Here is an 18,139-nt window from a genome sequence, read left to right as displayed (position 1 = left end):
TTTTAATTCAGTTTTTCACGTTTTGCATGTTTTCACTGATTTCTTTGTGGTTTTTGTGTTCTTGCTGTGGGTCATTTCCTTTTTGTTAGTCACCCTGTTGATATCAGGTTATTTTTTACCATAGAAAAAGAATGGGGCCATTGGAAATGAATGGGGATATTTTTGTAAAAACAACTGAAAGTCAAATACCGATGCCAAAATATTATCCTGTGGGCCGCAACTGTCCTAAATGAGTATAAAAAAACATTTAAGAAAAAAACTCATGAAAGGGTTAAGGATTCCATCAAAAAATTGGTCTATCCTGAGTCTTGTAGGTCAGTGGGTTATCTATTCATTGCGCAAAATATGACAAATCCTAACACTCCTTTTCAGAGATTTTTATTCCCCCCAACACATACATAGACATTGAGATAAATGTTCTCCAAACTGACATGTCACCTAGAAAGGATGACTCAGTCAGTCTTTTCTATTTGTAGACTTTTACCAGAGATACGCCCAAGTTCCTCTCAACAACTCTCGCTTATTGAGCAACCGAGGTGCTCGACGTTACCTCATAAAAAGCACTCTTCCCCTTTACATGAGCCTCTGGGCGTCTTAGGAATCTGTCTGTGCCACAGCTCATAGTCACCATTTCTAGACAGTGAACAAAGCTGAGGCCATTACACAAAGATTTGCAGTTCTTTTCCCACAATTTATGTTCTCCTTCCAACGAATTATGTGTTTCTTTGTTCAGTTCCGTGCCAGAAAGCGAGTGTTAGGGAGCGATTTGGGTGAATCCCTGTTCCCAACTGTGATTAAACACTTTGGGAAGAACATGTGTTGCCCTCCTGGTAACTTCAAGTTTCACTTTTCCCAGTGTGGTTTTTGAAACCACAAAATTCATCGGTGTAAAATGCAGAAGCTTAACTTATTTACTTTAAGAGTAAAATCTTGTCCCCCCAAGGTTGAACGAGACGCTGAGGTTAAATTTTCAGGAAATAGTGACCTCAATGCTGCGATCAGAAGTCTAGAATTAGAGGTCATTTGAAGTGCTGCCCTTCAGATTTGAAACAATCCCATGTTTTTGGAAGCCCTTTTAATTTTTGTCTTAGTCTTTTGGACCAAAATACTTCTTAGTCATATTTTAGACATTTCAAAATACTTGTCTTCGTTTTGGTCAACGAAAGATAATACAAATTTCGTCTAGTTCAGTCGACAGTTACACAAAATGTTTTCATCTGTAAAATTAAAAAGTTTTAGTACAAAAATGAATAACTGTTTCCAACAATTCCGAATGAACATAGGCAGACCAGCACATTTTGTAGCATCTACAAGGACAATGCCAACTTTGGGATGAGAATACATGCTCAGCAGGAAAAGCAGTACATTATTTTCAGTTAAACCTACCTAGAGGCCACGAACTGTTTGTAAAAAAAAAAAAAAAAAAAAAAAAAGCAAACATTGTCCGGGTGTTTAAGAGGATGCTCGCCATGCTAAAGTTGATGCTAATGCTAACGTGAATGCTTGGCTACGAGTTCGACGAGTTACATTTAGATGATGATCACTCAGCAGTCAGCACAGACCTTTAAAGGCTAAAGCAACACTGCATATTCTCTCTTGCAAAGACAAGTAAACAAATCTTACCATGCGTTTCCATACGAGCAAGTTGGGGTGCAGCCTAGTTTGAAATGCACCCAAAAACTAAGAGTGAGGGAGATCTCACATGAGTGACACGACCCAAACACTGCTACAATGCAAGCTGACGTTCTCCTTATACTAGTACAATATGAAAATGTCACGCATTGTGAACATATGACAGAAATTTGTCACATTTTTGTCTCGTTGTCGTCTCGTCAGACGAAAACTGCCATTTGTCTCGTTATGTTCAAGTCTCCCAAGCCGTGTTATTAGCTCGTCATCTCCATGTCATGATCATAAAAATTGTTCGTCGACGAAATATTTTTGATAGTTATTGTTGACGAAAACACAACCCGGCCCTTAAAGGGGAAATGTGAACTAAGGTTGGCCAACCATGTTTTTGAATAATATCAATGGCTAAACAATTATGAGCATATTTTCATTATTTTTTTTAACGCAACCCTTCCAGATTGTTTGTTTAACCCATAGCAACGCCCCTGACAACGAAAATGCTTTTCTTCGGCAATCTTCGGAAATCTTCGGAAATTACGTCACACCGGGAAGTGCGAGGGAAGTCCGCCATAGAACAGTATTGTTTGTTGCATTGCTTCTCGGTAAGATGCCACGGCGGTGTGTGGCCATGTTTTGTTCTCACTCAAACGAAAAGTTGTATGAGTGGCCAAAGGATAGCAGGGCACGTAAATGGACATCTTTCGTTCGCACGAAGCGAATGAATTTCACGCCATCATCGAGTAGTGTTCTCTGCTGCAAACACTTCGAAGATGCCTGCTTCCTTAACCGGTCTGCTTATGATCAAGGATTTGCCAAAAAGTAAGTGTGATTTTTGGATAGATGACTGATGACTTTGTCAAAGCAGAGCTGCCAACTGTTGTGGAATGTACAGTAGAAGCTAGCGACGTGAGCCGAAAGCTAACTCGTGGCAATAGTCGTGGCATAGTTGTTGTTGTGTTCGCTGGTGTTACGTCCCAAGGACGGCTCGCGAAGGGCGTAACATAAAACGAGCCACACCATTTCACAAGTGGCACAAAATTTACACAACAATCAAACTCGCAATGAATATGGTAAATGGTGTTAAATAGCGCTTTTCCACCTTTCAAGGCAATATGTACAAAATGTAGATGAAGCGCGGCTTCGGGGTAAGCCCAGGCCAAAACAACAAACAAAAGGAATCTACACTTGAACCCCAACCGCTAACTAAGCCCTGATCATGAAAAAGAACGAAGAAAAGACAGCCACTAACCTAGCTTCTTACGCTAAAAAAAAACAGGAGAAAACGGGTTGAACAGAAATGATGACTTACCCCTTTTTGCTTCAGTGCTCTTATTTACAGTGGTGAACAAAAACGATCCAATAACGAATAAACACAAAAGACCTCACCGAAAAAGCGGGAGTGTATCAGACTAGCGATCAAATGCAAACGAGCGTGAATGGCGAGCAAACAGCTGGCGAGGAGGACCACGGCAGAATGCTATCAAATGTGAACGTTGACAGCTCAAGTCCCGCAGTGAATCATGGGAAATGTAGTCTCGGGACAACACTGAAGTGGTGCTTTGTAATCTGTTCGCTTGTGTGAAAAAACTAACATTTCCTCACGCCATTAGACGCCACTTCCTGCGGATAGCCCCAGGAAGTAGTAGTAGCTGGGGCGAGGCGGAGATGAGCGACAAGCCAAACATCGCGGTCGATTGTGGCGGCAGTCTGCTATCATTTTGTTTTCTTATTGTTGCCACAATAAAGTGGAGAAAGCCATCAACGACTCATCTCCTTCTTTCCCCCCAACGTTTTTATATTATTATTTTATATGCACGAGAGCTGCAGGATCTGCCAAAATGAACATGCAGTCTGATTATTTTTTTAAACAATGTCATCAGATAGACAAAAACATAAAATTATGTGCAAATGCCTGCATCTTCAAATCATGAAAATAACAACAGCCTATATCTTACCAATCTTGTAATCTCGATGGGTCTTGTCTCCATTCCATGTCAGGTAGTCTAGGCACATTGTTTGCATCCTGATTAACTGCAAAAAAAAAAAAAAAAAAAAAAAAAGAAAGAAAAATTGCAATATAAAACGCAAAACCAAAAAATAAAAGGCAAGAAAACCCAGCAACATTAGCGGAAAAAAATTAATCTGCCAAAAACTGCCAAAACGGTGAAAAAACAGAATCCTCCATCCCCGAAAAACTCAATAAAAGCAAAAGAATTCTGGGAAAAACTGCAAAATCCCCCCCCAAAATTTGTAAAAACACCCACAGTAAAACCAAAAAAAATTCACAAAAACAAAATGGCAAAAAAGACCACCACAAAACAGCAAAAGAAAAATACTAAATTGCAAGAACAATAACTGCTGAAAACTGTGAAAAACCATAAACCCCGCAAGAAAACAGGTAAATGACAAAAGAAACCCACCCGGCGACGACAGTGGAAAAACCCGACAAATCAGAAAAAACACGTGAAAAAATGTGATAAAATCCTGCGAAAAACTGCAAAAAAAAAAAAAAAAAGAAAAATTGCAATATAAAATGCAAAACCAAAAAACAAAAGGCAAGAAAACCCAGCAACAGTAGCGGAAAAAAATTAATCTGCCAAAAACTGCCAAAACGGTGAAAAAACAGAATCCTCCATCCCCGAAAAACTCAATAAAAGCAAAAGAATTCTGGGAAAAACTGCAAAATCCCCCCCAAAATTCGTAAAAACACCCACAGTAAAACCAAAAAAAATCACAAAAACAAAAATGGCAAGAAAGACCCCCACAAAACTGCAAAAAAAAAAAACTAAACTTAAAAATTGCAAGAACAAAAACCACCAAATACCGCGAAAAAAAAGTGGTGCATGTGCATTTTGCAGACATCTTTGGATACTCTTGTATTATTTACTGGAAGTCTTAAGAGATTTAACTGAAGTCCTATGTGATTTTTTTCAAAGTCTCACAGGATTTTGCAGCAGTGTTTCAGAACTACCAAGTTTTGTTAGTCTCAGCATGTGTTTGCATTTTGTTTTTGCTGAAGTCTCGTGATTTTCGAGGTGTCTCTCACGAGATGAGATTTAACAGTGACTTCCTTGTGCTATGAGACTGCATGAAAGTAAATTGAGATCCAATTACATTAAACACCAAAAAAATATAACCTCCAAGCCAAGTTCTAAAGAAGGAGGAAGGAAATTGTGGAAGCACAGATAGAATTCAAACAAGAGATGTAGGAAGTGAATGGAATTTTGGAATGCAAAGACTGCAGCACGATCACTTTAAAAGACATACAAGTAGCTGACACACCCTGTGTGGTATTCTGCTAAACTAACGATTATCATCACTAACCCTTACATACACTCAGACTCTTCCATGTTTGCTTGTCATGGTGAAACAAAGACCGACCTTTTGTTACCCTCTAAATGCTGGGAAAGGGAAGACCAACGTGTTGCTTAACACATAATTCTAGGGAAATACGTCATAGAGAATCAACGGAACTGAACTTTTGGAGTTTTCGTAACTTTTGCAAAACTGCACAATCTTACGCTAAAACCGCTATTGTTTATTTTGTTGTTTGGGGTTAAGGGTTCAGTTGTGTTGGGAACTAATGTAGAATTGGAAATGTTTGAACTAAATTGAAATTAAAATACTCAAACCTCAGCCACATGTGTAACAGTGGCGGATGCAGTGGCTCAGCAGAACCCGCTGCTCAGTAGGGAAAGAAATTAGAGTGCCAGAAGTTAAGCCTCCACACACAAGCAGATACAATAGGGAAAAAAAAAAAAAAAAGAAATAACCCAATTTTTGGCTAGTCGTTTTTATCGCTAGGATGATTATCAAAGTCTCTGTTTCAATTCAGAACAAAGGAATAAAAATTGAAAAATGCCTCTTGTGAATTTTAATACGACAAGATAACTGATTCGCTCAATTCTCTGTCAATCAAAAAGGGGTTCAGCCTTAGGCAGATCATCCAATCATAATGCACAAAACCAGAGCGTCCGATGGGCGGGATAATCCCAGCCTTTAGCCAATGACTCGTCTTGTTTCGCTGTAGTGGAGCAATATACTCTCAACTCTGGGGAAGCACAGCTTCCACACGTTTTAAATCAGGGCTCACCAAGCTATGCTAAGTAACTAAGCTTTTCGACACCTTTGCACTAGTCTGGTGTCTTACAAGTGTAATCAGTTGATTGTAGTCGGGTCCTGCTTATTTTAGCAGAAACCTCATTGGTTAAACTGTGCTCAATCGGTAGGAACAAAAACCGGGACCCACAGTGGCCCTTGAGAACCGGTTTGGATAACCCTGGTTTAAAGTAAAGATGCACCGATACCGATACTAGTATCGGCAGGGGGCGCCGATCCGGCCCGAAATGGTGGTATCGGTATCGGCGAGTACCAACAAAGACGGCGCCGATACCATTTACCGGTCCATTATTATAACATTTGACCACAGCCTTTTTCTCCTCCTGGCGCTCACTACACTCTGTCTCTGTGTTGTGTGATGACACGTGAACACCAAGCAGCTATCGATATTGGCCTGCTCCAGACCAATGAGAGCGGGCCAATAGCCACTCCTGACCAATCAAAAGGGGGCTTTTTCATATGGACGAAAAACAAACCAGGAAATATGGCGGCGGGCGGTCGGGAAATATTTCCAAATAGAAATCCCGTCGATTAAAATCAATGGCTGCATGCAAGATTTGCGGCCTGAAAGTTTGGAGATGTGGAGTTAAATCGGCCAATTTCAATACCTCGAACTTGATAAAACATTTGAAGACGAAACGTGAGCGAACACAAGGAGTTTGAGCCTGCAAGAGCAGTTCTGCTATCCAGAGGAAGAAGGCCGCTGGACCGGAGCAACAATCTCTGGTCAGTTCACTTTGTCTACTTTACTTGTATTGTCTTTTACTGAAAGAAATGCCGCAGTAATTTGGGAAGTGTTTCCAAAGTATTGTTGCCACCTTTCAGAAATGGAAATAAGGGACTCCCACCTCCCGAAAAAAAGGAGAGACTGGATGCTGTGGTCAATTATTATTACTTATAATTGTTAGCGTCCGCAAATGCAGAAACAAGGTTGAACCTCGAAGCAGACAACAAGCGGGGGATACATAAAAGGGTTTAATGATTGCAAACAAAAAATAACACGCGATCGCGGGATAGTAGAAATAACAAAAGGAGTCCGTGACAGCAGGTCGACGGACAAACTAAGACGATAGGCAGCGGTTACAAACGAGAGCAGCACACTAACAGAAAAATCCAATGCAGGGGCATAACAAGCAAATGTAGCGAGATTATTGTGCCAGATGTCAAATAGCGATCAGCAAGGCAAATATCTCGGCAGCCTTCTCTGAGATCACCCGTGCTTAAATGCTGTGTTGATGAGCCTGCATTGGATTCAAGTGCCACGCCCCCACGCCCAGCAACAAAACACAATCTAACCAGCAGCAGAATGTGACAATAATTTCATGAAAGTTGCACTATTTGGACTTTGAGAGGTTTAAAAAAGTTTATTCAGTTCATTCAGAGTTTATTATTATGAATTTATTTTTACTCTCTTACTGTTGGGCTAGTATTATACATGTTTTATTAATTTCACAAATTTAGCACTATTTTGGCCATTGAGAGCCAAAGGTTTATTCAACTATTGTCTACTAGGGTTTAGTGTACTTTTTCCTATTTTGCAAAGGTAAGCAACAGCCTGACAAAGCCTTGATAGCAATGATTTCACATCCAATTATGTTGCTCTTTGGAAAAAAAAAAAAATAAGGAAAAAAAAACTATATATATATATATATATATATATATATATATATATATATATATTGTCAAGAATCAACAACAAGTGGGACACAATCGTGAAGTGGAACAACATTTATTGGATAATTTCAACTTTTTTAACAAATAAAAAACTGAAAAGTGGGGCGTGCAATATTATTCGGCCCCTTTACTTTCAGTGCAGCAAACTCACTCCAGAAGTTCAGTGAGGATCTCTGAATGATCCAATGTTGTCCTAAATGACCGATGATGATAAATAGAATCCACCTGTGTGTAATCAAGTCTCCGTATAAATGCACCTGCTCTGTGATAGTCTCAGGGTTCTGTTTAAAGTGCAGAGAGCATTATGAAAACCAAGGAACACACCAGGCAGGTCCGAGATACTGTTGTGGAGAAGTTTAAAGCCGGATTTGGATACAAAAAGATTTCCCAAGCTTTAAACATCTCAAGGAGCACTGTGCAAGCCATCATATTGAAATGGAAGGAGCATCAGACCACTGCAAATCTACCAAGACCCGGCCGTCCTTCCAAACTTTCTTCTCAAACAAGGAGAAAACTGATCAGAGATGCAGCCAAGAGGCCCATGATCACTCTGGATGAACTGCAGAGATCTACAGCTGAGGTGGGAGAGTCTGTCCATAGGACAACAATCAGTCGTACACTGCACAAATCTGGCCTTTATGGAAGAGTGGCAAGAAGAAAGCCATTTCTCAAAGATATCCATAAAAAGTCTCGTTTAAAGTTTGCCACAAGCCACCTGGGAGACACACCAAACATGTGGAAGAAGGTGCTCTGGTCAGATGAAACCAAAATTGAACTTTTTGGCCACAATGCAAAACGATATGTTTGGCGTAAAAGCAACACAGCTCATCACCCTGAACGCACCATCCCCACTGTCAAACATGGTGGTGGCAGCATCATGGTTTGGGCCTGCTTTTCTTCAGCAGGGACAGGGAAGATGGAAGATGGATGCAGCCAAATACAGGAACATTCTGGAAGAAAACCTGTTGGTATCTGCACAAGACCTGAGACTGGGACGGAGATTTATCTTCCAACAGGACAATGATCCAAAACATAAAGCCAAATTTACAATGGAATGGTTAAAAAATAAACGTATCCAGGTGTTAGAATGGCCAAGTCAAAGTCCAGACCTGAATCCAATGGAGAATCTGTGGAAAGAGCTGAAGACTGCTGTTCACAAACACTCTCCATCCAACCTCACTGAGCTCGAGCTGTTTTGCAAGGAAGAATGGGCAAGAATGTCAGTCTCTCGATGTGCAAAACTGATAGTAACATACCCCAAGCGACTTGCAGCTGTAATTGGAGCAAAAGATGGCGCTACAAAGTATTAATGCAAGGGGGCCGAATAATATTGCACGCCCCACTTTTCAGTTTTTTATTTGTTAAAAAAGTTGAAATTATCCAATAAATTTTGTTCCACTTCACGATTGTGTCCCACTTGTTGTTGATTCTTGACAAAAAATTAAAATTTTACATCTTTATGTTTGAAGCCTGAAATGTGGCGAAAGGTTGCAAGGTTCAAGGGGGCCAAATACTTTTGCAAGGCACTGTATATATATATATATATATATATATATATATATATATATATATATATATATATATATATATATATATATAAACGGGGTGGTATCGGTATGGTATCGGTATCGGCCGATACTGCACAGCCAGGTATCGGCATCAGGGCCAAAAAATGGTATCGGTGCAACACAAGTTTAAAGGATTGTGAAGCAGCGCGAATGAATGAAAAGCAAGCCGCATCGTAACCAGTGATAAGAACCTAATTCTAAACAAAAGCTGAGTGTGTTGTAGCGCATATTTAGTCAATGACATGGACACTAAACAGTTTACATTTGATCACTTAGTTTTCGACACTTAGGGAGAAGCTGCGTTTGCCTTGCAGTCTTACAGCAATCGCCTCTGATGTACATGTAATACATTCAACTGTAAGAGCTTAAAGTATTGTATGAAACATTGGATGTGTGCGAACACGTGTTTGAGTGTCATCTTTACCACTTGTTATAGGACACGTCAAAGTGTCATAAATACCGTTGATAAGAACGCAAAGGAAGGCAATGAGTAGCTGACTGAAACGAGTAGTTTGTGTACAAGCGTTAAGATAGTAGCAAGAGTGCAATTTTATGAGATCAATGTGAGAACAACTTTGAGCCATACAAGCAAAATGCAATTTGACTCAAGAACGAACAAAAACGGATTATTATCAAACTTATGATATATGTTTGTAGTATAAAACAGGGTCATCAGGTCAAAGGTCACAAAGGTCAGAATAGGAATTTTGCGATAACTCCACAACAAAGAAAAGGATTAACGTATTATCAAACTTGCAGGATATGTGTATTGTATGAAAAGAAAGGGGTGATGATATTTTGGGTTAATGAGGTCAAAGGTCAAAGAGGTCAGAAACTTGAGCGATAACTCAAGAACGAAGAAAGGGATTATACGAAAGTTGTATTTCTTTTGGGATGAATATAAAAGTAGATATTCTGAAATTTTTAGATTTATGAGAATAAAAATGTATTTTAACAAGAACATAGTCTTACTAGGATAAGTTCACAAATTTACAAGTGAGAAAGATGCGTAGATGGTGTCATTATGTTATGAGAAAATAAGGGACTGGAATTGAGAACTGGTTCTGTGCATTTCAGTTCCATGGAATCGTTTGGCAGTTCATCTAACAATTCTCTTATAGATTCCAAGTAGCACGAAAATTTCAAGTTACTTCCGTACATTGCGCACTCTCATTTCAGTAAGTAAGACTACATGATTATTCTAAGTATGATTACTGAGTGATTTAGCAATGATTTTCACTGGCCAGGTCATTATTCATGAGACTACTTAAGAAATGGTGATTTTTTTCCCCAAAAAGTCTATTAATGGGTCTATCGTATTCCTCGTCGAACACTCTATAAGAAAAATATAACGTATACTAGTTTGCATGTAAAATAATCCTAAACGATAGGATGGTCCCAAACCACTTTTATTCTACTCAGTATCAAAATGCCTTTCCATAGACTACCCCAACTATGTCTAGGGAAGTTAACAAATCCAAGTTAACGGAGGATTGTGCTAAAATTCCTCTTTTATTGTATGAGATTCAACCGTCCTTATGTAATTACACCAACCTAATTTTAAACATGTTAATATTTGGGACAAGAAAAGAGATACTCTGCCCGTGCTGTCTGGACTAGCTGAACACTTTCTGTGTGTGCAGCCTTTCTCCACCCCATCTGAGAGGGTGTTCTCCACTGCTGGAGACAGCATAAGTCCAGAAAGATCACGTATCCTATCTGAAAAAGCAGACATGCTTATTTTTCTGCAAAAGAATTGTTAATTTTGCACATTTGCACTACGCACTGTTCTGTTGTATTTGACCGTAAATATCTTTTTTTTATTATTATTTTTGATGCTATCAGCTCATATGTCCTTTTAAAAAGGAGGATTTTTTATTTCTATTAGAAAAATGTTTCAGTAAAATGGTACACATTCTTGTCTATTTGCCTCAGTTACAGTGGGGAAAATAAGTATTTAGTCAAGCACTAATTGTGCAAGTTCTCCCACTTGAAAATATTAGAGAGGCCTGTAATTGTCAACATGGGTAAACCTCAACCATGAGAGACAGAATGTGGAAAAAAACCCAGAAAATCACAGTGTTTGATTTTTAAATAATTTATTTGCAAATCATGGTGGAAAATAAGTATTTGGTCAATACCAAAAGTTCAACTCAATACTTTGTTATGTACCCTTTGTTGACAATAATGGAGGCCAAACGTTTGGCCCATTCCTCCATGCAGATCTCCTCTAGAGGAGTGATGTTTTGGGGCTGTTGTTGGACAACACAGACTTTCAACTCCCTCCACAGATTTTCTATGGGGTTGAGATCTGGAGACTGGCTAGGCCACTCCAGGACCTTGAAATGCTTCTTACGAAGCCACTCCTTTGTTGCCCTGGCTGTGTGTTTGGGATCATTGTCATGCTGAAAGACCCAGCCACATCTCATCTTCAATGCCCTTACTGATGGATGGAGATTTTCACTCAAAATCTCTTGATACATGGCCCCGTTCATTCTTTCCTTTTCACAGATCAGTTGTCCTGGGCCCTTTGCAAAAAAAACAGCCCCAAAGCATGATGTCTCCCCTATGCTTCACAGTGGGTATGGTGTTCTTCGGATGCAATTCAGTATTCTTTCTCCTCCAAACACGACAACCTGTGTTTCTACCAAAAAGTTCTATTTTGGTTTCATCTGACCATAACACATTCTCCCAGTCCTATTCTGGATTATCCAAATGCTCTCGAGCGAACCTCAGACGGCCCTGGACGTGTACTTTCTTCAGCAGGGGGACACGTCTGGCAGTGCAGGATTTGAGTCCCTGGTGGCACATTGTGTGACTGAGGTCCCAGCTCTCTGTAGGTCATTCACTAGGTCCCCCCGTGTGGTTCTGGGATTTTTGCTCACCGTTCTTGTTATCATTTTGACGCCACGGGGTGACATCTTGCATGGAGCCTCAGATCAAGGAAGATAATCAGTGGTTTTGTATGTCTTCCATTTTCTAAACATTGCTCTCACAGTTGATTTCTTTACACCAAGCGAAGAGTGAAGAGTTACAGAAAACGTTTGGCCTCCGTTATTGCCAACAAAGGGTACATAACAAAGTATTGAGATGAACTTTTGGTATTGACCAAATACTTATTTTCCACCATGATTTCCAAATAAATTCTTTAAAAATCAAACAATGTGATTTTCTGTTGTTTTTTTTTCACATTCTGTCTCTCATGGTTGAGGTTTCCCCATGTTGACAATTGCAGGCCTCTCTAATCTTTTCAAGTAGGAGAACTTGCACAATTGGGGGTTGACTAAATACTTATTTTTCCCACTGTATATTTAACGAACTTTTCCAGCATTATTTCGTTGTGTAAATGCATTTATTATAATCATAAAAATATGTAGACTTTTTAAGCATTGAGAAAACTTTTTTTTCTGCCAACTCGAAGAGATTAAAATAGATGTCAAATCCACTGATAGAACAGACACACAAATATAAAAGATGGGCGGTTCCCAGACTTTGTGCCTTTTTTACAGACGCCAAATTTTTCATTGTGACGTCATTTGTTTAAAAGTATAAAACATGCGAGTGAATAATTTTTTTAAGTCGTTTTCTTCTCTCAAACTAAATATTACACTTCAATTAATGATTCAAAATTAAAAATGACAGACATTTTGAATAATAAATATAATTACCGTCTTTTTATGGCTAGGTTGAAACAAAAGCAGTTGTGCGACGTCTGCGGGTTTTCAGGGTAAAACGGACAAAAATAGTTCGGGGGGTTTAATGCGCCATGAATCTGCTGTGGCAGCATATAGACATATTGTTCTATCAAAAACAACAGTTGTTTTGGCTTGAAATACTGCAGTTTCTTTTAAAGAGGAGTGCAAGGGCAGAAACTGTTTTTTCAGTCTTGTCTGTGTTTTCCGCCAAATGTAGATGAAACTTGACGTTACACAGAATTGATGCAAAATACATGATCCATAGACTTCTAATATTATCATCCATCATTATGAAGTCTATGCATGATCATTAGTTAAGTAAACCAATGTGTTTTATTAGATTTAACACAATCAGAGATAATCTACCAAATTCCCGTTTAGTCATGAGTCAGCTATCAACTATTTAAAGAATTTAGCATTCTCATCAATAAATCAATGTGCTAAAAGTACAGCTTCCCATCAGTCCACAGATTTGAGTCAATCACTGACATCGTCCATTCCCGTAAAACTAAATGATATTTGGACATAGAGCAAACATTTGTGACACAGAAGTGACCTCTGTGTAACCGGCTCTGTGTTGCACACTGCTCTTGACAAAGATAAGCTTGTCTGAGTGTGTTGAGTTGAATATCTACTGCGGAATGCGACTGTGAAGTCCCGCGCTGCCGAGTTTATCGATTGTTCCAAAGGAACATGTTCCCTGAAATGGGCCAGGAAATGGCAAAACATATGCGATCAAATGAGTGGCGATTGCTCTAAGACTGCAAGGGAAACTCAGCTTCCCCTAAAATGTAAAAGAAATAACTGAACAAATGGATACTGTTGTGTCATTGACTAAATACTTCAGAATTAGCTTCCTATCACTGGTTTTGATGCGGGGCGCTTTTCATTCATTCGTACAGCTTCACAGTCCTTTAAACAGTGTTTAAAGTGTTACTGCTACAGTGGGGCAAATAAGTATTTAGTCAACCACTAATTGTGCAAGTTCTCCCACTTGAAAGTATTAGAGAGGCCTGTAATTGTCAACATGGGTAAACCTCAACCATGAGAGACAGAATGTGGGGGAAAAAAACAGAAAATCACACTGTTTGAGTTTTAAAGAATTTATTTGCAAATCATGGTGGAAAATAAGTATTTGGTCAATACCAAAAGTCCATCTCAATACTTTGTTATGTACCCTTTGTTGGCAATAACTGAGGCCAAACGTTTTATGTTTCTCCCCCCACATATTTTCTATGGGGTTGAGATCTGGAGACTGGCTAGGCCACTTCAGGACCTTGAAATGCTTCTTACGAAGCCACTCCTTTGTTGCCCTGGCTGTGTGTTTGGGATCATTGTAATGCTGAAAGACCCAGCCACGTCTCATCTTCAATGCCCTCGCTGATGGAAGGAGATATTCACTCAAAATCTCTTGATAAATGGCCCCATTCATTTTTTTCCTTTACACAGATCAGTCGTCCTTGTGCCTTTGCAGAAAAAACTGCCCCAAAGCATGATGTTTCCACCCCCATGCTTCACAGTGGGTATGGTGTTCTTCAATGCAATTCAGTATTCTTTCTCCTCCAAACACGATAACCTGTGTTTCTACCAAAAAGTTCTATTTTGGTTTCATCTGACCATAACACATTCTCCCAGTCCTCTTCTGGATCATCCAAATGCTCTCTAGCGAACCGCAGACGGGCCTGGACGTGTACTGGCTTCAGCAGGGGGACTCGTCTGGCAGTGCAGGATTTCAGTCCCTGGCGGCGCATTTTGTTACTGTGGTCCCAGCTGTAGGTGACCAAATGCTTGTTTTCCACTCTAATTTGGAGATAAATTCTTAGAAAAATCAAACAATGTGATTTTCTGTTTTTTTTCTCCCACATTCTGTCTCTCATGGTTGAGGTTTACCCATGTTGACAATTACAGGCCTCTCTAATCTTTTCAAGTAAGAGAACTTGCGGAATTGGTGGTTGACTAAATACTTATTTGCCCTTGCCCCACTGTAGATAAATTTGCCCTGCCTTGCATTTTTGCATTTATTTATTTGTATTTTTTTTATAAAACAACACCAAATTATTTAGGGGGCCTTAAGAAGCCCCCCTAACATACGCCTAACGACGCCACTGTCACAATGTATTATTGATATGATACATCACGTTTTTAAGTACAGTATATTATTATGCACTTTAATGATTAATTGTAATAATACGTAGACTTAATAATACCTGAATTTTATTTGTCTCATATTTACTGTATAATGATATGCATGGTTGACTAAATACTTATTTGTCGCACTGTATATGTACATCTCTAGAGTTGAGAGTGCATTGTTTCACGACAGCGAAATGAGACGAGTAGTTGGCTAAAGTCTGAGTTTATCCCGCCCATCGGACGCTGTGCATCACTGGGGGCTCTATGGGCAGTGGGCAGGGCTCAATTGGCCCGGACACTCTGATTCTCTGCATGATGATTGGACGATCTGTCTGAGGCTGAATCCCTTTTTGATTGACAGCGAAATGAGCGAATCAGTGATCTTGTCGTATTAACATCCACGGGAGGCATTTTTCATTTTCATTCCGTTATTCTAAGCTGAATATGAGACTTTCCTGAATATCCTAGCAAAACTTGCTTTGTTAAAAAAGACTAGCGACTAGACTAGTTTTTATTGTAGCTGCTTGTGTATGAAGATTTGACTTCCGGCGCTCTAGTTTGTTTCCCTACAGAGCAGTGGGTGCCGCTGAGCACCTCCACCGTCACAAAGCACTCACAGGTGGAAACACTTTGAGCTTCCACTCATTGCAAGACCAGCGTTATCCACTGGATCAAATATCATCTGTAATTAGAAATGTCCAAATTTATGAGATGAGGAAGTTTGGTATGAACCAGTTTTCTTTATTAGTAGGAATCGGCGGTGGGTAGTAACCTGTTACATTTGCTCCATTCTATTTGTTTGAGTAAATTTTGGAGAAAAATGTACTTCTTCTAAGAGTAGTTTTACGGAGCCCCCCGGGTGCCAGGATAGAAAAAATAAAAAATCATAGCTAATCTGTACCCACAGATTAGTAAACTGTACCCACAGTTTAGCAATCTGTACCCACAGTTTACTAAACTGTACCCACAGTTTACTAAACTGTACCCACAGATTAGTAAACTGTACCCACAGTTTACTAATCTGTACCCACAGTTTAGCAATCTGTACCCACAGTTTACTAATCTGTACCCACAGTTTAGCAATCTGTACCCACAGATTACTAATCTGTACCCACAGTTTACTAAACTGTACCCACAGTTTACTAATCTGTACCCACAGATTAGTAAACTGTACCCACAGTTTAGCAATCTGTACCCACAGATTACTAATCTGTACCCACAGTTTACTAAACTGTACCCACAGTTTACTAATCTGTACCCACAGATTACTAATCTGTACCCACAGTTTAGCAATCTGTACCCACAGATTACTAATCTGTACCCACAGTTTACTAAACTGTACCCACAGTTTAGCAATCTGTACCCACAGTTTAGCAATGACCCGGTAACAGTAGTCACCAATGTTTGGCGGGGACTCCGAGTCCAAACGCCGAGGGACCGACCGAGAAACCATCTGCACCATTTGCCCTCGGCGAACAAAGGGGTTTTAAAAGGTAACTATTGCACGTTTTCTTTGGTAGGCGTCTTTCAGGTGTCATCAATCAATATGGCATGTTGTGTTTGCACATTTTCTGTGCTGCTGTCGTGTCCGTGCGTGCTTAATTCAAGTAGTGTTCATTTGTCAGTTACCTATTTTTAGTAGCCGTATTAGCGGCTACTAACACACAACATGCCATATTGATTGATGACACCTGAAAATGTAGACGGCTACCAAAGAAATTGTGCAATAGTTACCTTTTAAAACCCCTTTGTTCGCCGAGGGCAGAAGGTGCAGGTCCCTCGACGTTTGGAGTCCCCGCCAAACACTGGTGACTACCGTTTCCGGGTCATTGCTAAACTGTGGGTACAGATTAGTAAACTGTGGGTACAGTTTAGTAAACTGTGGGTACAGATTAGTAATCTGTGGGTACAGATTGCTAAACTGTGGGTACAGTTTACTAATCTGTGGGTACAGATTAGTAAACTGAGGGTACAGTTTAGTAAACTGAGGGTACAGATTAGTAATCTGTGGGTACAGATTGCTAAACTGTGGGTACAGTTTACTAATCTGTGGGTACAGATTAGTAAACTGTGGGTACAGTTTAGTAAACTGAGGGTACAGATTAGTAAACTGTGTGTACAGATTGCTAAACTGTGGGTACAGTTTACTAATCTGTGGCTACAGTTTACCAATCTGTGGGTACAGATTACTAAACTGTACCCACAGATTAGTAAACTGTGGGTACAGATTAGCTATGATTTTTTATTTTTTCTATCCTGGCACCCGGGGGGCTCCGTATAGTTTTGACTCGACATACTTTTTATTTTTACTTGTTTCGTGAAAAACAACGCAACTTTTACGCTGCTATGCAAAGGTGGAATTTTCAGAAAAATTTCATTTAACAAGAAAAATGTCACTTTAGAATAAGAAAATCCAAATGATTTGACAGAAGTATTATAATTTCACAACTTTTTTTCTCTGTGGTTTTCTAACAATTCTTTTTATTAGTGAATTTTTAATAGTGGATAGTGATTTTAGGAGACAAGACATGTCAATTTACTTGAAAGAAAGAATATGTCTTGAGCCACTCACACTGTGTGAAATTTAGCGGCGTCTGATTATTAGAGGCACGGTCGAGGTGAAGTCGCACTTCAACACCTGGGATGAAAAGTTGAGTCAGCAAACAGGAAGGACGACAGAAGAGGCCCCCCGACGCGACACCACTGAGTCACAAATGCAGACGTGAGCTCATGTCAGTAGAAGGAAGAACCAGTACACACAGATTGGGCGTCTATTGCCGCCAATAACATCGAACAAAAAAGGGCGTGAACATGCCACGTTTGCACCCCCCGGGGACAACTTTATGGTTCATCATACCTGACACCTGAGCTAGTTTTCCTTTAGTAGTTTCAAGGTGGAACTGGAATAATAGACACCTTCCCAGTTGAATTTGCGGCGATGAAAATCATCTATTTTAGGGTGGGACTGGCGCCATTCTTAAACGTTTCTTAACAGTGTGGTCTGACATTCAAGTGGCATTTGAAGTCTAAAAATACATAAAATGGCGTTGATGATAACACACAGAACTCAGCAGCCTGAAATAGCAATGCATGACTCATCTTTTCCCACTCTTAAATGATTGTTTCAATGATTAAATTATATAAATGTAGTAGTAGAAATACAACTACTTTTTGCAAAATCATGTTAATAATACTTGGAGTTTTATCTCATAGATTACAGTTAACACTCATGTTAACTAAGCTGATGTTGCGTTCACGGATTCTCTTAGTTGCTGAGTAATATTGTTATCACTAGGGTTGGGCACCGTTTGAATTTGAACA

The 18,139-nt window shown here is 39.6% G+C and overlaps 1 protein-coding gene across 1 annotated transcript in view; it reads left to right on the top strand.

The window, feature by feature from the left end:
• Positions 1–18,139, top strand: part of LOC130911154 (relA-associated inhibitor-like) — a 50,655-nt gene that overhangs the window by 13,537 nt on the left and 18,979 nt on the right. The gene's annotated exons all lie outside the window — the stretch shown is intronic.

The sequence above is a fragment of the Corythoichthys intestinalis genome, unplaced genomic scaffold (assembly GCF_030265065.1).
Source record: "Corythoichthys intestinalis isolate RoL2023-P3 unplaced genomic scaffold, ASM3026506v1 HiC_scaffold_23, whole genome shotgun sequence".
Classification (NCBI taxonomy): domain Eukaryota; kingdom Metazoa; phylum Chordata; class Actinopteri; order Syngnathiformes; family Syngnathidae; genus Corythoichthys; species Corythoichthys intestinalis.
This window is presented reverse-complemented; position numbering and strand designations above follow the sequence as displayed.